Here is a 20,785-nt window from a genome sequence, read left to right on the forward strand (position 1 = left end):
GTATTTGGCTATATTTACAGTGGCACCCATGAGTTCTCGCCCATAGAGAGGGTTTTAAGTCCACTTAGATAGCTGTTGATTACCCCCTAGATAAAAGTGCCATTATTGCGCCAATAGAGATAGTTTTCTGTGTCACTCATTGTGGTTATTAGGATTTAGAACTAAGTTGGACTGTTGATTTTCTCCTTTGGCATCTTGCATAGTATCCTCTAGAATTATGAGAACTAGTCCTCAGGGAGAAGGCTTCCAGGTCAGTTCCAGCTCCATTGCCCCAAGTCCTGTGTCCAAAATATGTCCAGTCTTCAGCAATTGGGTCTTACCTTCAAAGTCTGGGAGGTAATCAAAGGCTCTGTCAATAGCTTGTGTTATTTTGGGAGTCTCTTGGACTACCCTGACTAACAGCTCAAAGGGAGGTTTCTCCTGTCTGGCACTGCGTTTCTTGTTATGTAGCCTTCACGTATACACATGCACTCCTGTTCAGATATTGTATGTGTATTTTTCAGGGGGGTGTTGAGCTAATATATTTCCTTCTGACTTTTTAATGCCACTTAAGTTTTAATATCGCTCCTTTCTCTCCCTGTCTAACCTCCCTCTTCTGTCTCCAGTTTGAGCATTCCCATTTTCCTCTTGATAATGCCTGTCTCCTATGATCCCTCCTCTCTTTAGTTCCTTCTTCTTTATCACCATAGTTCCTTGTATGTCCTTCTCTCCTCCCTTCCCAGCTGAATGCCCCCATTTTCCTCATTTCCCTCCTCTGACTTTTTCTTTCCCTTTACCTCTGCGCTTCCTTTCCATTTTCCAGCTGTTACTTCAGGATATATACTCACAAATAACTGATTGTTGTTAAATCCGCAAATGAGGGAGAACATACGTCACTTGCTTTTCTGAGTCTGTGTTACTTCACTTAGTATAACAGTTTCTACTTCCATTCATTTACCTGTAAATTTAATAATTTCATCTTTCCTTACCGCTGAGTAGAACTCCATTATGTAAATGCACCATATTATCATTATTCATTTGTCAGTGGAGGGACATTTAAGTTGTTTTCCTGTTTTTAGCCATTGTGAAAAGAACAGCAACAAATATAGATTTACAGGTATCTCTACAGTAGGATGATGTTCTAGTTTCTTTCAATTGCTCTGACAAAACACTCTGACCAACACCAAGTTGAGGAGGAAAGGGTTTATTTTATCTTACATCTCTTGGGTGACAGTTCATCACTGAGGGAACCCATGGAACTCAGGGCAGGAACCTGGAGGCAGGAGCTGAAGCACAGGGCATGGAGGGATGCTGCTTACTGGCTTGCTCCCCTGGCCTGTGCTCAACCTGCTTATATAATACAGAACAACCTGTCCAGGGATAGTACTGCCCACAGTGGGCTGGGCCCTCCCATATCACTAAAAAATCAAGAAAATACCCCACAGACATGGACATAGGCCAGTCCAATGGAGGAAATTCCCCAACTGAGGCTCCCTCTACCCAGGTGTGTCAAGTTAACAAGTAAAGCTATCCAGCATAATGGACCCCTTGTCAACTTGACACACAAACACATCACTGTTAAACCATAACCTTTCCATTTCTTGTCCCCAAGATATGATATTAACAATATCACAACCTAAGACAGTACAACCTTAAAAATCCCATAGTCCTTAAAAAATCCAAACACTTAAAAGTTCATAGTCTCTTTTTAAAAAATCTCTTAATTGTGGGCTCCTGTAAAAATTCAAAACAAGTCTTATTTCAAAAGGGAAGAACTGGGCACACCTAAGCAAAACCTAAGTCCAGAAAAGTAGCTCAAGGTTGGACATCTGGGATGCACCCTTGATCTTCTGAGCTCCAAAGGGTTTTGGCAGCTCTGCTTCTCTGACTCTGCTGCCCACAGCATACACAGTTCTTCCTGCAGGCCCAGGCTGGCTCCATTCTATACCTACTGAAGCCCTTGGTGGTCATCCCATGGTCCTAGCATCTCCCAAAAGCTGGAGTCTCCACTGAAACTGAGGCTGCATCTTCACCAGTGGTCTCTCCTGGCCTCTCGGGTGCAAAGCTTCAGAGTCTCTTCATGACCCTGTCAATCCTGGGGTCTTCACTGCAACTGAGGCTGCACTTTCACCAATGACTTTTCCTGGCCTCTTGAGGCTTAGCCGCTCTCTGGGACCTCTTCACACTTTCAGTTCTAGAACTATGCACAGGACTCTTACACATTACCAAGTCCTGCTTCCAGCTTGAGATGGAGGCTCGGGTCCCCTCTGGACCATAGCTTCTGTGTGCTGACCCTGAGGAAATAGTTCCCAGATTTTGCCATAGTGATGCTGATCTCTTGTTTCTCACAGCTGATTTTTCATCCCTAGCTAACTAGCATCAATTATCCCAGTAAAACAAAGGTTTCACTTCTTGGGTATAGTTATTTCTATCTTTGGTCCTTTGTATTGCTTCAAGTATTCTCTGTAGGGCTGTTTTGGTGTACATGAATTCTTTCAGCCTACTTGTGTCGTGGAAAATTTGCCATTTCCCTTCAACCGTGATAGAGAGTTTTGCTGGGTAAAGTATTCTGGGTTGGCATCCATGGTCATTTAGTACTGGTAATACTTTGTTCCAGGCTTTAACTTCCATGCTTTGCATTGAAAAGTCAGCTGTACTTTGGATGGGTTTTTCCTTTATACATAACTTGTTGTTTTTCTCTAGTATCTTTCAATAACCTCTGTTTTGTACATTTAGCATTTTTACTGTATGACATGTTGTGGGGAGTTTCTGTTCTGGTCCTGGTAATTGGTGCTCTATGTGCTTCTTGATCTGTATAGGTGCGTCTTTCCTTAATTTGGGAAAGTTTTCTTTTATAATCATGGTGAAGATCTGGTCAATGCCATTGACCTGAGATTTTTCTCCTGCCTGTATGCCTATGATACATAGATTTGGTCTTTTCATGGTATCTCATATTTCCTGTGTATTCCATTTCTGTGTTTTAAAAAAAAATTATAGTCTTTGCTTGAGGAGCCCAGTTCTTCATCTTTGTCACCTAGTCTTGATATTCTGCTTTCCATTTCATTCATTCTGCTTGTGAGGCTTTCTCCTGTCATTTCAAGTTGACTTAGTGAGTTTTTCAGTTCCATCTTCATTTTGGTTTGGGCTTTCTTCAATATTTCTATATATTTTGTAAATTCACTTTCTAAGTCCTGAATTGTTTTGTTATTTCATTCAGCTGCATGTTTGTATTTTCTTGAACTTCCATCACAAGTTCATTCCTGTCCCCTTTTTCTCTGAGTTGTTTGTGTGTTCTTTGATCATGTTTATGATTGCTCTTTTAATTTCTGCCTCTGGGAGCTCCTTGGGGGGATTCTCATTGTAGCAAACTTCTGTCCAGGACTCCAGGGTTTTGTTGGGGACATATTCTCTTGGTTTTTCATATTATTTGTGTTTTCGCATTGTCGTTTGGGCATTTGGATATCTTTTATTTGTTGTGTGTCTGATAGGAAATTCTAGTCTGACTCTGTTTAGTTGCAGTTTGATTCTGTTTATATTGTTGATGCAGCTTGGTTGCTTTTTGTTCAGCTATGAACAGTTAGTTGGTGTGTGCTTCAGGTTCTTGTGTAGTAGGCTGGTCTGGGTAGTAGGCAAATGGTGTTTGAGTTTTTTGTCCTATTTTACTTATTTAAAATATACTAAAAAACTTTATTTAAAATGTACACTTATGTGGGAGACAAGCTTGAGCCTAGGGTGATATTGTAACTGTCAGGGTCACAGTGGTTTCCAGGAGTCCGGGCTCTGTAATCTGAAACCCAGTATGCTAATGAGGCATCCTACCCTCTGTTCTGTAATAGGACATTAAGTGTGTTATGCTAATAGGATGATGCTAATAAGGTATCCTACTTGCTGTGCTATGATTGGACCACTACCCCTATATAAGCTTGTGCCTTCCTGCACTAAAGCAGACCTGTGTCACTGAACCTGGTCTCCTGTGTCTGAATGTGGCTCTGCTGACACAGTCTCCTCACCAGCCCTGGGGTCTGGGACCGGGCAGAAGCAGCAATGACAGGAGGCAGCACAGGGTAAGCAAAAGAGCTGCCTCAGCACCAGGCGAGCAGAAGAGCGGCCTCAGCCCAGGGCTAGTGGAGGAGCATCCTCCGCCTGTGAGAACAAAGGAGTGGCCGCCGCTGGCGGTGACCACACACTTAGATGGATCTTAGAATATCCCTAGGCTTATGGAAACATCATTGCTACTTCCAGAGTATCTTCATCACTCATTAACAGTCACTCTCTACTTCCTACTCCCCTCCCCCTGGTTTCTGGGAACCACTCCTCTACCTCTGTGGATTCGTCTCCACGGGATATTCCATGTACATGGCATCATGATCTGTGGTTTCTTGTGTGTGGCTTAATTCACTTGATTTGAGGGTGGGCAAGTCATTTTTTGAGGTTCATGCATGTTTTAGCATGTAGTAACATTTTATTTCTTCTAAAAATTTTATTTATTTATTTATTTATTTATTTATTTATTTATTTATGTATGTATGAGTGTTTTGCCTGCATGTATGTAAGTGTACCCAGGTTGTGTAATGCCCAGGGAGGCCAGAAGAGGGTGTCAGATTCCCTGACTGAAGTTACTGATGGTTGTTAGCTGTCATATGGTTGCTGGGAATGGAATCCTGGTCCTCTGTAAGAGTAGTCAGTGCTCTTAACTGCTGAGCCATCCCTCCAGCTTCCAAAATTTTGGGTTTTTTTTAATGTCCAAGTAATATTCAATTTTTTAGGTTTTGTTCCATTTTGTTCCATTCATCCATTGACAGAAATTTGATGAGGTTTTTTTTTTGTTGTTGCTGTTGTTTCTGTATTTTTGGCTATTTTAAGTAACACTGCTCTGAATACACATGTGTAAGTTCTGAGTAAACATTTTCCATTTCTCTTGGGTATATACTTGGGAAAGAAATTGCAATGCAAATACATTTAACTTTTATTTTTTGTTGTGCTGAGGATGGAACCTGGAGCTTTGTGCATGCTAGGCAAGGACTCAACTACTAAGCTATATCCCTAATCCCTGTGATTAACTGTTTTTTGTGGTTTTTTTTTGGTCTTTTTGAGACAGGGTCTCCTTGTAGCCCCAGCTGGCCTGGAACTCACTATATAGACCAGGCTGGCCTTGAACTCACAGAGATCCGCCTGCCTCTGCCTCCTGAGTACTGGGATTAAAGGCATGCACCTCTGATTAACTTTTTAAGGAACCATAGTTTAGATTTTTAAATGGGCTAGATGAGAATGATAGCTGCCCCCCACCCCAACTCTCTGAGAAGATAATGATTCTAGTAGGGAACTGTATGGGCCATGTGAGTTGTGGGTAGAAGTGGGGACTTCCCCTTCAAGTGCCTGAGTCTACACTAGCATAAATGTGGTTTCTTTTTAAGAGAGATGGGCATCACTGTTAGGCCAAGGAATAGGTAATTCTCTACTAGCCATTGGGAATGGAGTCATTTGACACGTGGGGTGAATTTTACTCCTTTAAAAAGTCAGTTCATCCAGAGACACAAGTTCATACCTACCCAATACTCAACACGTTCTGAGATGGCTCCGAAGAGATCATCCACCATGGCCTTCGCTCTCTAGGCTACAATAGATTAGCCCAAGGAACAAGATAAACACAATGTACAAAATTGCTTTGGTCAAATACCAAGAGCAGTTCATTGTGGGCTGTGACTCTACGTGGAAGCCCCACAGTCATAGCCTCCCTCTGGAGAGGCTGGTGTGAGGGTAAGCTGGCTCTAGATGTACAAATGTAATTCATCTGGGATGGAAGAGGCACCTACTGTGCCTCCTTCCCCTCCTCTCCAAGGTGCTGTCTATCACAGAAGTCTTGACGGATGAATCCTGCTGGGGGATTGGTAGGATTTATTGTGGGCATGTGGTAATTCTGATCAAAAAGTCTAGGAAGCCATGTGGGTTTTGTTCTAATGTACTACAAAGAGTAATGACTCATGAGGACAGTCACCCAACCTTCTAGATTCTGGCCTTCGAAAAGTGGGACTTTCTGGAAACCAGATGCCTTTGTGATTGGATTTCTTTCTGGTATGTGACTCACGTGGAATGATCTTAAAGAATGAATGTGGACTGAACCCTCTTTCTATTCTTTTCTGCAGCTGAATGTGAACAGAAGATGAAGCTGAATCAGGTTTTTGTTTGTTTGTTTGTTTGTTTGTTTTTTCCAGTCTTAATTCAATTCAGTACAGTAGGATCTGGATGAGACAGGAAATCAGGAAGCCAAGGATCTTGTGGAGAATGTGAGAAAGGAAAGTTATGGTTCAGCTTAGAGTTAAACCAGCACCAGGGTTAGCAGAGACCCAGGGACATTATGCAAATCAGCAGCTTCTTCCTGAGTTAGAAGAACAGGCATATTGGGTAACAAAAAAGAGAGGTATTTGAGAAGTTCAGGGAAATTCTGTTCTAAGGGGTCATATTTTAATTTCCTAGAAATCAGTGTTTTTATTATTTCCCCAGAGAATAGACAGAGTGGGGGGTATAGTATGGGTGTGGTTCCCAGTCACTGTTCATCGGCTTAATACGGTGTCAACAGCAGAATAGCAATTTTGTAAAGAAGTTCAAACCCCAGAATTCTTTGGATTTAATGCCACAGAGTAACTTAGAGCAGATATACTCAATACCAGCATCCAAGGCTAGCTATATATGGCATAGAACACATTTTTTTGATTGGTCAAATCTAACACGTTTGAAAATAAGTGAATTTGACATAAATATGTGAGAACACAGAGCCACAGGGATGGATCTGCAGCATGTTGGGAACTCCATGTGGTGGAGTCTTCAGGTAATGAATGTTTGAGTTCCTTTTGAATGTCTAGAAAGATTCTTGAAAAGCAGGCTAAGAGCTACTGGTTTATGAGCACTTACTGTGTGCCAAGCAATATTTTGAGTGTTTTATATGTATCCATTCTTTAATTCTCAAAACAATCCAGTGTGGATAATAGGTGCATGCTACCCTCAACAGTTCAGAAAAGAAGAAAAGAGACGGACAAGGGAATTGAGGAAGCAGAAATTCAAATGAAAATAGGATTTCTTTATATTAATCTAAAAACTTTTCCTCTATGTTAAAGTTCTATCAAAATAAACCTTTATTAAGAATACTCCTGGGAGCTGAGGAGATGACTCAGTGTATAATGTACTTGCTGTGTAAATAATGTACTTGCTGCTGAGTTTGGTCTCCCAGAATCCACATAAAAAGCCAGCACAGCAGCACATATCTGCAACCCAACCTCTGGGGTTGGGCTTGACAAGCAGATCCTGGGGTTCAAGTTAGCCAGTCAGTCTAGCTAAATCAAGATCCAGGTTCCATTACAGACTCTGTCTCCGAAAATCAGGTGGAAAGTAATAGGGGAAGGCATCTCATGTTGACCTCTGGCCTCCATGCATACCACTACCACACCATACTATTCCTAGGAAGGAGGCATTATTATTATAACTCTCATTTTAGAGATGAAAAACCTGAGGTACCAACAGCTCACTCCAGATATGGAGTGCCAGATTCCAGATTATTGTTCAGGAAGAGAGAGACTTAGAAATACTACTAGTTGCTTACATGATTATTTCAGTCCATGTTGCATGTTTCATGCCACAGGCTGAATCTTAGGTCTTTCTAAAATCCATATGTTGATATTCTTTCTAGCCCTCACTGTTATGGTATTTGGAGCTGGAGCATTTGAGAGGTAATCAGGCCTTGGGAATAGGATGCATGTCTTTAAAAATAATAATAAGTGAGACACCATAGAGACCTATTACCCCTTCTACCATGTGAGGATGCAGAGACAAGATGGTCCCTATGAACCAGGAAGTCAGCTCTCAGTAGACAAACTCCTGGATATTTATCTGAGACCTCTTATCTTCCACAACTGTGAGAAATAGACTTCTGCTGTTCATCAGCCATCCACTTTTTAGAATTTTTCTACAGTCCTGACCAACTCCTCTAGGTACTCTAGAAGTCATTTGACCTTGCCATTAAGCTCACATTTGGGTGCTTGGGGGAACCTAGCAGAGGTGCAGACTGGTTGTGAAAAGTAGAGAGTTGGGGTTGGGAAGGGATCAAGATGTGATCAGTGGTCTTCAAAGTTTGGCCACTGACCACTGCTGGTCTGTGGTTTTACTAGTTTATGGTGACATAAATATGGAAAGTGAGGGATAAACCATTAAAAACCTTTAAAAATATTTATTACTTATTTTTATTATGTATCTGAGTGTATTGCCTACATGTATGTAAGCATACCTGTATTGCACAGTGCCCACAGATGTCAGAAGAAGGCATCGGATTCCTTAGAACTAGAGTTACGGATAGTTGTTAGCTGCCATGTGGGTGCTGGGATTTAAACCTCGGCCCTCTGCAAGAGCAGCCAGTGATCTTAACCACCGAGACATCTCTCCAGCCCCACAATTTGAAATGTTTGTAGCAATTTGACATTGTTGCAACATCCAAACATTATAATTATTCTGACGGCTTATTTTTACTGTATGTCACAAAAGATCAATCTGTAATGACTAGGAAGAGAAAAGAAAAGATGTGTTCCTTCATCACAGTGTGAGAAGTACTAGTCTAATCATACCCTCTCTCCCTGTAATGAGAAAGCCAAGGTTCAGAGAGAGACTTACTTGCTCAAAGTCTCCTATCCCGCAGCTCTGGGAGGAGAGAACAGGAACTGCATCTGAGCATTCTAATGCCAGCTCCGCTTCCTTGCACATCACTAAGGGGTGCTATTCCATTTGTGTTCTCATGTGTCCCAGTCAGCTACCAGGATGCTCCAGGGTCTTCCCTGTTCTATCTTCAAGTTGTTCTTGGGCATCAGATTTAAGTCAGAAGCCTGGCTAAAGGCTGTCCGTGTCAGTCTGCATAGAATCGCAGCTGTAGGCTTAGGCAGAGAGGAGACTTCTCTGGAAACATTGCTGTTGACACCTCGCTGTTCCACACCACCACTACACACATGCGTGTTATTACTTGGAACAGGTTGATCACTGGTGAGAATAAATTGAAATCCAGGTTACTAGGAATGTTTCCCAAGGATACGGCACCTTTTAATTCCACAGAAGTTCATAAATTGACCAGCTGTGCCAAAGGCATATGTTTGTAAGGCATGGAAGCCAATTGGCACTGGAAGTGGAACAAATGGAAAATTCTGGCTGTGGGAATCAAAGGGAATTCTTTAACCTTAATTAAGAAAGAACTCTGCAATATTGCAAGTCTAGTCAGAGAAAGCAATACCTGGTTTCTGACTTCGTTAAAACAAACCATACTTAATTAGAACTTGGTTAATTCAAATTGGAAAAGAACAACACTGAAGAATTTGGTCTAGTTTAGGAATTTAAACATTATATTTTAACCCCTGCTCCAGGGAGCAGTCCTGTATCCTCTCAGACTGATGAGGAACAAAGTCAATCTGTTTCCTGAGGTAATGTGAAAACATTATGGACTTCTTTAAGGAAAGTAGACTCTGGTTCACTCAAAGTCCTCTGATCCAATAATTATGGAGTGTTCACATCAACCAAGAGCTTGTTTAGGATCATTCTTGCTGTCTGGCTGCTTGCAAAAGTGGAATCGGTAAATGAAGTAGGACCAAATGTGTCTCTAGTTGAAGAACTTCATGTTCACGGAATGTAAATAAAGCAGGAGGAAGGGACATTTTAGAAGCAAATCAACACATTTAATGTGATTTTTCTTCTCAAACAGTTCCCTGGATTCTCCTTTGTCTGTAGTTAGGACTCAAATGCCTTTTGGTGATAACCCCAGATACTTCACATTTCAGCAAGATGCACGCATTTCTCCCTTGTGTTTTTGTTTGTTATTTCTGTGGGAAACATGAAAGCTAGCTAGAAATCCTAGAGGAGTTTAGGAAGAAGAGATCAAATGTTTGACAATAAACATGGTAAATCCCATGTGCTTAAATAAATGCTTATCCATGAAAGGAGACTAGGCACTTTGAATGTTTAGCTCTAAAGTTAGGTCAAAAATGATTAGAAGGGTGACTAGTTGGTGGGGATCATGGGGGGTAGTTGTTATTTCAACACAAAACTTTGAAAGTCTTAGATGACAGGGCAGATATTCAGGGACATTTGAGAGCTGACACTTTGTTACTGATGTTCTTTTGTTCTTGGATTAAGAAAATGAATCTGGGATAATCTACTTTTTACAAACTTCTGCAAATGAAGTGGCTTCATTTATGCCAGAGTTGTTGAAGGGACTGACCCTTCTCTGTAACCCTGATGTGCAGTGTATTTGGGAAATGGGACTTCAGTTGGTGTTTTTGTGTTTGCTGGCCAGAGGCACCATTAGCCAGACCCATGGGTCTGTCAGAAAGATCAGTTCCAGCCTGGTTAAGCCCTCTCTGTCTCAGGATCATGTGAGAGTCACCACATGACACACAGAAAACATGAGATCATTTTATATAATGAGGGAATGAGAGCTGGGACCCAATTTCATATTTTTTCCCACAGATTTTGCTTTCCACTCTTGTCAGTCATATCTGAAAAGCTGATAGTTACCGGGGTCTGTGGCCAGCATGGGGGAGAATGTGTCATTGCTGGTTGTGTTGGCCATAGCAACATGTCTGCCTCAGAACAGACCTAGCATGGATGAACAAACAGAAGAATGTTTAAGAAGGCTTGAGACTGAAAGAGAGCAAAGGTGAGGCCAGGCCGTCCATCAGAAACTTTCAACGGTCAATAACAGGATGTTCACACAGTCATTTTACTTTTCAACAAATTATCAGCTTGGCTGAGCAAATAATTAATGGTGATTTATCGCTGGTTGGCAACTTCTCAAAAAGTCGATGGCTAAGAAGGACCCTCATTTCTCATAACTCAGACAGCACTGCAGTACAGCATCACTCAGCAAATGTGTCCAGCACCAGGAATATTGCACAAATGGCAGCTGAGGCATCTAATCATGGGTAAGATGTGTTTCTAAGATCCAGTTCCTATCTACAGAGTAGCTCAGGGTCAGTGGGAAAGATGTGTAACCCTATTTTTCATTCTAAAAAATTTAATATTTTGTTATTTTTATTTGATGTGTATGAGTGTATTGTCTGCTTGTGTGTGAGTGCACCCGTGTTGTGCAATGCCCATAGAGGTCAGAAGGGGGTGTCAAATTTCCATGGACCTGGAGTTATGAACAATTGTTAGCTGCCATGTGGGTGCTGGAAACTGAAGCTGGGTCCTCTGCAAGAACAGTCAGTACTCTTAACCACTGAGCTGTCTCTCCAACCCTCTATTTTCTAACGTAATAAGATAAGAGTTATAATGAATGTATGTAGAAGGTAATTTGGAAAAACAGATGGAAGGCTAATTGATTCTGACAGAGCTTGGGGAGGAAATGTTATAGAGGGATAGAATTTAGCTTCTTGGAAGGATGAGTTGAAGTTGCCAAAACGATGATGCTTTAAGCTAAGAAGGACATTATGTATAAAGGCATGAAATCAAGAATATGTTTGGCCTTTTCAGTGTGTATATGCATGGAAGTTTCGTTGTCATGGTCTCTGTGTGTTCAAGGGGTATGTTAGTCCCAGTAGAATCCCACTTTCAAGGTAATGGTCTTACCTTGTACTCAAAAATCTAATTTTAAATGCAGATCTGACCAAGGACCTCCTTGTTCCAATTGTGTTACATTGCTCTTGAAATCAGAAATACATTACTCCCACAGTTGGAATTAGTGCTGGGGAGGTGGTGAGCCTTATACTGCAGCTCCCCAGACAACTCCACCCAGCCTTGGCTAGGAGCGGGGAGAAACAGCTGTTCTGGGGTGGCATCCTGTGGAGTGGCATGCCAAGGAGTTCCAGCTCAGTTAGGCCTGGGGTCAAAATAAGAAGGTGAGAACTTATGGGATGGACACTAAAATAAGATCTGTGAGCTGCAGGGGCTAGCACAGATGACCAGAGGGACTTTGCCTAACTAGATGTCAAACACTCCCTGGATGAACCTCAGATTCCTCTTTAGTAGAGTGAGCTCATTTTAGCAGACAAGCCATTCAGAAACTGTTTCTTAGGCGTTCATGAAGGTAGCTCAGTGGGCAGAGACAAGAAAATGTAAGACTAAGTTGAGAAGACTAAACCTTCCCACCTGGACTTCAACCAGAGTATTCTGATTCCATCTTTTTCATATTAGTATTATCCACATATTATATAATTTGAAAATAGCAGCCAGGCATGATGGCATTGGCCTCAATTCTTGGAGCACTGAAAAACAGCATTTGGGAAGCAGAGATAAGAGTTTGAGAACAACCAGCTTTGTAGTCAGTTCAAGACTGGCCTAGGCTATGTACAAGACCCCATGTCAAAACAAAACAAAAATAATAACAAACAAAACCACAGTATATTTTACAGTTGAATGGAAAGGAAACTCTTGGATCAGAGAAACAAATGCTGGCTTTCTATGATTCCGAGCCCCCTTTACTTCTGCAATCACAATATAAGACTTAGGCTTCTTTACAGCATATAACTTTACCTTGTATTAATCTACTTGGCATGACTATACCAAAATTGCTTTCACAAGATAATTTTCTAAAGAAAAGAGGTTTCTATAACTCATAGTTTTGAAAGCTGAAAGTCTACCCAGCATGCCACAGTAAGAACCTCATGGTGAAGGGCAAATGAAGGTGTACCCAGTGATGTAATGACCACCCATTAGGCTCCACCTCTTAAAGGTTCCACTATCCTGGTACCAAACTCCCAACACATGAACCTTTGGTGGGACCACAGTGTCCAAACCACAGCATCTTATACTATTTTTTTTTGTTGTAGAAATAGACACATTTTTTTCTCATATGGTTTTTAATGTTTTGCTCCATAAAGGCAAGTACATACTACTAAACTTCCCCAGATATACTGGCCTCCATCTTGCTGCTAAGATCCAGCGAGCTCATATCTTAGAGTCTTAGAATTTGGGTTTTCTCTAAATAGAAATCACTCGTTTAGATACCTATAAAGTTTGTCCTTCATTTCTTTCACGTTCTTTTTCAACTGTGGCCATATCTGATGACCTTTCTTTGAACATCTTACATACAGCAGAAACATTCTTACACACACACACACACACACAGAAAGAGAGAGAGAGAGAGAACCTTATTGTTTTAATTTTCCATAGCATTTATCATTGCTTGCCAAATTTAATATTTCATCATTTATTTCACATTTATTTCATTCCACAAGAATGTAAATTCCAGAGGGCAGGCACGTTTCCATTTTTCTCACTGATCTATCACAGGCCCCCAGAATAGAACATGGCATGAAATTATCACCCAAACATTGGAAGCATTTGGGACTCAGTGCCTATCTAGCCAAGATCCCTTATTACCTAGAATAACGTCCTACCTGAAGCACATCACATTTTAGCCACATTTTCTGTTTTTATTCTGTAACAGTCAAACCATTGTATCAACAAACTTGCCTCCTCTAGTGCTGACAGTAACTGGACAACACGGTGAAGACAGAGTGTGGTGTGCAGTCTGGAGGTAAAAGGTTAGACTTTAGTGTGTACTGTATCACGTACTAGGGTGCTGCTTTTTGGCAAGGTGCTTAATGTCCCCAAGCTTCTGTTCACCTGTCTGTAAAGCAAGGCAGTGACTGACTTATCACACAGGCTGCTGGAGAATAAAACAAAGCAACATGTTAGTGAATAATGGGCTGTCATCTGCAAGGGACCAAGCTAGATGGGGCTTCCAGAGGATGATGCAGCAGAGGACCTGGACTTGAAGTTGCCCTTGAGCCAGGACCATGTTTTCTTTTACCCATCTTCTCAAGCAATGGGGATAAAAACATTCCTTTCTGTTTGAAGGTAGGAAAACAAATCCATTTATCTTATTGAAATCCCTTTCAATTTCATGGTCCACAATAAAATGTTTTGGTGAAATGACCATATTCTAAAACTTGAGCAAAGAAAATTATTGAAGCCACAAGCTTTTCAAATGAATAGTCCTTCTAAACAGTCCTCCCTAGTCCCCTAGAATCATCTGTTACTACTTGAGAAGGCTCTTTTCCTTTATTTTGGAATGAACGCTAACTTGTTTCCATGTATCTATGGAATGTATTTGGCACTTAGCTTAAATTGCTTTCCCTAAGAAAGTATTTTATATTTATTACTGTTGAAATAAAATGCTTGAACACTTGGGAGGCCGGGTATGAGGAAGTACAGAATCCTGAAGAAAGAGTTAAGAATGTAAGTTCTTGTCTTGGTTTTATGACCCAAGTTAAATGACCATGGACAAGATGCCCTCTCTGTGCACATCTATTTCTCTCTGTGTACAAATGAGTGTGCACATATTACATATCTATTAGTTAGGTAATTGAATGAAGATCACACATGAAGCGTGGTCAACTTCAAATCTGGGAGAGAACTTTTCTGTCAGAATGCACCTTATATGAGTATGTTCAGTTATATAAAGGAGACCCACTGGGCAAAGCATGGCTGGGTTAGGAGGGAAACAAAAAGAAAAACATTATAGATGAAAAAGGTGCTGGTGAAGTGACCCAGGAAAGGAAAGATGCTGGAAAAAGGACTGTAAGGCGAGGGGGGGGGGGGAGGCCTAGCACAATGGCCAGCGCTAGAGACTTGAATGAAGAGCTACTGGCATGAATGAATGGCTACTTAGGAGCTACAATGGGAGAAAGACCCACAGATTTTAGAACAGTAGGTTGAGCAGATGGGCTGGACTTAATGACTTGTTGGGAGGCTCTCCCCATGACACACCTATAATCTCCCTGTTGTAGGTTCGGCTGTCTGCTAGATCTCCTCTTCCCCTGAAGTTCCCATGCTCAACTCCTTGTCCTTTTGGTTGCAAAATGTATTTTCTTTTTTTAGTATTATTTTTTAAAATATTTTATTTATTATTTTTATTTTATATGTATGAGTGTATTGCCTGCATGTATGTGAGTGTACCCGTGTCGTGCAATGCCACGGAGGTCAGAAGAGGGCTTCGGATTCCCCTGGAACTGGAGTTAAGGACAGTTTGTAGCCACCATGTGGGTACTGGGAATTGAACCCGGGTCCTCTGCAAGAGCAGTCAGTGCTCTTAACCACTGAGCCATCTCTCCAGCCCCAAGGAAAATGTATTTTCAAGGATACTGCTCTGGTGGTGGGGGAAAGGACAACGTTGAGGCTTTCACTCAGATCCCCTCAGAGCATACCCTCTCCCGCTCCCATGCTGTGCATTTGTTTCTGATTCACTGCATTTGAAGCTCTTGGGAGAACTGTTTTAAGGATGTCCAAGCCTGTTCTGAGAGATTTTCAGTCTGAAGTGCTTGAGATTTTAGTCTCTAGGTCCTACCATGGCCTTTGATGAAGGGTCAGAAGTGAAAGACTTACAAAGCCCAGCTTGCCTCTCCTCACCCACAGCTCAGAGGTATGACTTAAGTGTAGAGCACCCGATAGCATCAGGCAGATGCTTCCTGTGTGGCCTGAGACCTTGCTTGGCTTCCTCCCCTTCCTGGCAGCCTCACCCACTCCTGTGCCAGTCTCTTTTAGAAGTACTTTCTTCATAAATCACTGGCTCATAAATCCTCATCTCAGGAAATCCAGCTGCAGTCTCTACTTTCTAAAGTAGATGCTTTGAATCCATTGTATATCATAGGAACCTTTAAGAATCTGAGAAAGATTCTAGGCAGTTTTCCTTAAAAGCAAAACAAAGTGCATATGCATGTAATAGGTTTGCATTTGCTCCATAATTTTGAACATATAGGAAACATCTCATCCTTCATTTTCCCAGATCACATTTGACTCTAGAATGAAATGCCTCCCCTCCATCCAGAACCTCCACTTACGCCTCCTGTCATGCAAAGTTGCTTCAGTAGAGGGTACCAGAGCACAAACACTGGTAAGTTCAACCTTTGGTTTTACCAAAGTGACAATGATTAAGTAAGAGTATGATGTAGGTGCCACTTTTTGAGCATCTTTGCCATCTTATGCCATTAGGAAAAGAGTCACTGATTCTGTTCAAACCAATGTTATTCAGAGGCTTAGTTTATGAATTGGTGGCAGGCCTTGAGCAAAATATTTTGAACAGGTGTTGCCAATACTAAACATTTCTAGATCAGCTGATGGCCCAGAGACCATCACTGAATGTTTCTTTTTTTTTTTTTTTTTTAACAATTCTTCCAAATTTTATTTATTACAATCTGGTTACATCTTGCTTTAAAATATCACCTTCTTATGGACATGAGATATGTATTATTAATTTTATATACCTAACAAAGAACATAATACTTGTCACTTACACTATTAAAACTTAAAACTTGATCTAATTCATCTCATGTGAATTCATGCTAACGCACTTTATGAATGTCTCCCTTTGAAATAGTCACTCTCTTTACATTTACAATTGACTAATGCCCTACCATCTTGAAAACAATAAAGCTGAATCTCTTTATTCAAGTTAAAATGACTGAGTGTCTATCTTACTACTGCATAAACATGTTTAAGTTCCAGATTCCCTCCTTCTCAATAAGAATTCCAGCGGTTTAATCCAACCACACAGAGATCGCTCTAATCTTGTACTTTCATTGTGGTAGGAACTCATGAAGCTAGAGAAATAGTTTGGGGGCCCAGATGTTCCAGAAGGACCAGTGTGCTGCCACCGTGGCTGGAGGAGTCTCTTTGTGATGGACCTGGGCTGGTGAACGGATCCCTCTGACCTGCTGCTGCCACAGTGTGGTCATTCTACTTGCAGCCCCAGCGCTGCTCTTGCTACCGTTGACTCCTTTCCAGGATGAGAACTCAGAAATGCACTTTGGGGCTGGAAGACATGATAACCACTGGTAATGTAGGTGTCTTGTGTCAAAAGTGTTCCATGTGCTTACCACGCACAGTACAGCTATTTGAATTCACCCATGTCTTCATCTGTTTGGGCAGCTGTAATACACAACAAATACTGGTTAGTTTGTAAATAACAGAAGTTTAGTTCTCACAGTTCTAGAGGCTGAGAAGTGCGAGATCAAGGTGCCCGCAGGTTCCATATCTGGTAAGGACCATTCCTCACAGACAGTATTTTCTTACTGTAGCCTCACATAAAAGAACAACAAAAAAAGCACCCAAGGCCCCTTTATAAGAGTACTCATTCTACACATGAAGGTTCCACCCTCATGACCCAGTCCACTTCCAAGTGCTCTACCTCTTAATGCTAACACATAGAGGGCTAGATCGCACCATATGGATTTTGGAGGTCACCAACATTGAGACTATAGCAATCCATGTGCCCCTTCTCAGAGCTCTGAGCCTGAATTTCTCACACACAGTTACTCCAGTACATCAGCAAGTGCCATACAACTTCATTTAATGTGATATGATGTCCACCTAAACCCATCAATAAACAACTTTTAACATCATGTAGGTGAAATATTCCTTTAAGGACAGTTCTTAACATACGTTTCTTTTTTTTTTGCTAGCATTATTTCTCTTAAAATATTTGTTTATACCATCCTCTTTTTCAAAATGGATCAAGTGGTTCAAAAATTAAAATGCCCACAACAAATTATAAGCAAACACGTAGAAAATCAAGCCCATGTAATAGGGTCAGCCAAAAACAGTCCACGGAGAAAAACCAATTATTGCAATAAAATAATTTTTTCCCAATTTCTAGTATCCAAAGCATAAAGGACATTGGATGGGTTACATACTACTTTAGTATTCTGATAAAATTCATGAAAGAAAACTCTTTCTAGTAATAAACTTAAGGAGGGATCAATGATATTTGAGAGACTCAGGCTAAAATTTAACCTTTAAGCCAAATTTAAAATGCTCAAATAATAAAAGAAAGGTTAGAAGTTCATGTGTTCTGATCAATCAGAACAATTTTCTGCCCAATCAGAATAGTTAAAGTCTTGCCATGGTAAGAAATTAACCCTCAAATTTTAGTAGCCTAACTCAGGAAATTTTTATTTCTTGTTCATATCATAGTGTGAAGCTGGCAAAATGGCTTTCTTGGACATTTTTATTGAAGTAGAAACACAGGCATCTGGTCTCCTTCATCTTGTAACAGTCAGCTAGTTATTCTTACCTTCAGGTAAATGAGAGAGACAGAGAGAGAGAGAGAGAGAGAGAGAGAGAGAGAGAGAAATGAGAGGGAGAAATATTACAAGAAACACTTATTTTAGGGACTGGGCCTGCAAGAGGAACATAACATTTCCACGCATTCTACTGGCCAGAACTATTACTTGCTCCTAACTAACTTCAAGGGAAGCTGAAATACTTGACACTTCTGGGTTCCTGGGAGGAGGAAATGGGATGGATGAAGAGCTGCACATTTCTGCGTTATCTAGTTTTCACTGTGTGACATTTTCTCTTATCTTCAGTTCTATTTCCAAACACTTTAATATCTGGGGTTCTCTGGGATAAGGAAACTTTTCTACCAATTATGCAAATGGAAAGTAGAATTATATATTATATATTATTAAATGGTGAAAATTTTATGTGCTTAAATTAAGTATATACATAAATATAATCAATAATGAGTGACTCTGGGTCCTGTCCCCATCACCATCCAGGGCAACTCAGATTTTAATGGATTCTATGTTGAATTTTTCAAATAAGATTTTTTCATATGAAAAATTCCTTTCCAGAAAAAGGACTTGAGATGCTTTCTTCACTCAGGCAAAAGTACATTCAATGATCAAACCATCTTCCCCTACATCCAGGAGACAGAAGAGATTTTTTTAAAATAAAATCCAAAGGGGTGACTGTGGATCTTGGAGGGGTGAGCCTACTAGATTACGGAGAGTATTGGTAATATCCTTATCATGCTTGCTTTGAGCCTCACGCCTGCATCAAGTGGAGCAGCTGACCTGAAATACCATGCTCCGTGGAGTTCTGGAAAACTAATCAGCCTATGTTCATTCATTGCATGGTGTTTCACACCCATGTATTTGACTTTGAAGTTTGCTTCATTCAGATGCATGTTGGAAAGGCCTGAATTCCTATCACAGCCAGAATTTACTTCGGCTCCAACCCCATGTTTGGTTTTGTGCCATTTATCCCATTTTATTCCTTCCATCTGATTCAAACATTTCATTACCTACTCAGAGTTTTTTTTAAGGAAATAAAAGAAATGAAGAAAAATAAAAACTCCTCCTTCTCTAAAGACAGGAAAATGTTCTGGGTTGAATTTCCTGTTCGATTTTGGGCAGGTTCACTGGCAATTGGTAATTTGGACTCTGTTCAGATTTCTGTGTAAATTTCACAGATCTTTATTGTCTCTCCCTGGACCCAGTTAGGGAACAGTAATATGCAAGCTTAGCTTAATCACCAAGCATTTCATTAGTCTGCTTCTCTGTGCGTACCTCCAAATGTTCATCTTCATTTTATGGCTTTATGCTTCTTCAGTGTGATTGAAATGGAACTGAATCATCAGTATCAGCCACTGTCTTTACCTTTTGTTTGTTTTTGTTTTGTTATGAGGAGACAGGCTCATGCTATATAGCCCATGCAGGTCTAGAACTTGTTATTAGCCCATGATGGACTCTAAGTCCCAATCCTCCTGTTTTAGGATCTTTTTCTGGGGTTACAGGTATGGGCTACCATGTCCAGCTAGCCACTGCCTTTTCTATTATTATTTTAATTTACTTTAAAAATGCTTTTAGATATGCAAAAGTTACAAAAACTGTGCAGGGAGTTCCTATACACAACACTCCAGATTTCTTCCATTATTCACATGTTACATGACTAAGTTGTGCCTTTCACTTTAATAAACCAATACTGATGTATTATTAGTCTCTAAAAGTCACCTTGTATCTGAGCTCTTTAGTTTTAACATGCCTTCTTCTTTATGTTCTAGGACATCTCATCCTGGATTTCATCACGTTTAGTTGTCATATATCATTTTCTGAGACTCCTCTTCTAGTCTCTTCTCTCTGTCTCTCTGTCTGTCTCTGTCTCTGTCTCTGTCTCTGTCTCTCTCTCTCTCTCTCTCTCTCTCTATCTCTCTCTCTCTCGTATGCTAAGTTATGAGGTAATGTGCTGGTCATGGCTTCCAAACTGAAAGCCATTGGAACAAAAAAAATTATAGTTAGCCACTCTCAATCTTGCAACAACAATTTAATGGAGAATGTTAAGGGACGTGCCAAAAATTTAGAAATATTTCTGATGCTAATTTATTATGATAAAAATGTAGAGGAGAGGGTCATATATACAGGGAACTGAACCGAAAACAGAAGGTATCCTAGAGATGTGGAGAATTTCGGGTCTAAATTCCATTCAGGTCTACAGGGACTTACAGCGTTTTCAAAGCAAGTACTAATGTGTTTCTGCTCGTGATGTTCATTTCTTTCAGGAATGCTGTTTGTCCTTAGTGACTCATAGCGGCACTAATTTACTTTTTTTAACGTTAGATGTGGTAAGCTGCATGGGCCTAGGAAAAGTTGGTAAGTAGGTTTAGGCTTCATTGGCTGTTTCCCATGGGAAAGTGAGATGATTAGATTAAAGATGAAAGACTTTTTCAGTTTGCTGTTAAGGCCATACACAGATGGAAGGGAGCAGGGAAAGCCAGCTATATACATTTGTCACAATACTCAGTCCAGAAAATTCCATATGGGTTTCCTATCTTTTTATTGGCTGAGGGTAGGGGGCAGTAAGGTTGAAAATGAGAAGCCTATTTTAAGTGCTGATTATAACCCCAACCCAACCCATTGAATCCCCTTAGGGTGTTCTTGTGGGCTTTGAAAAGTGCTAGAAGAGAAAGGAGAAAGAAAAAGGAAAAATGAAGGAAGAGAAGAAGAAAAAGGAGTGGAAGAACTGAGAGAGGGGAAAGGGAGGGAGGGAGGGAGGAAGGGAG

General features: G+C 40.7%; 1 long non-coding RNA gene across 1 annotated transcript in view; it reads right to left on the bottom strand.

The window, feature by feature from the left end:
• Positions 1–15,887: 15,887 nt before the first annotated feature.
• Positions 15,888–20,785, bottom strand: part of LOC115068331 — a 21,282-nt gene continuing 16,384 nt past the window's right edge. Inside the window, exon 3 of the long non-coding RNA XR_003847697.1 lies at positions 15,888–16,872. This is a non-coding gene — a long non-coding RNA (uncharacterized LOC115068331). The remainder of the gene's footprint in view (positions 16,873–20,785) is intronic.

The sequence above is a fragment of the Nannospalax galili genome, unplaced genomic scaffold, assembly GCF_000622305.1.
Source record: "Nannospalax galili isolate Female #2095 unplaced genomic scaffold, S.galili_v1.0 scaffold88, whole genome shotgun sequence".
Lineage (NCBI taxonomy): Eukaryota > Metazoa > Chordata > Mammalia > Rodentia > Spalacidae > Nannospalax > Nannospalax galili.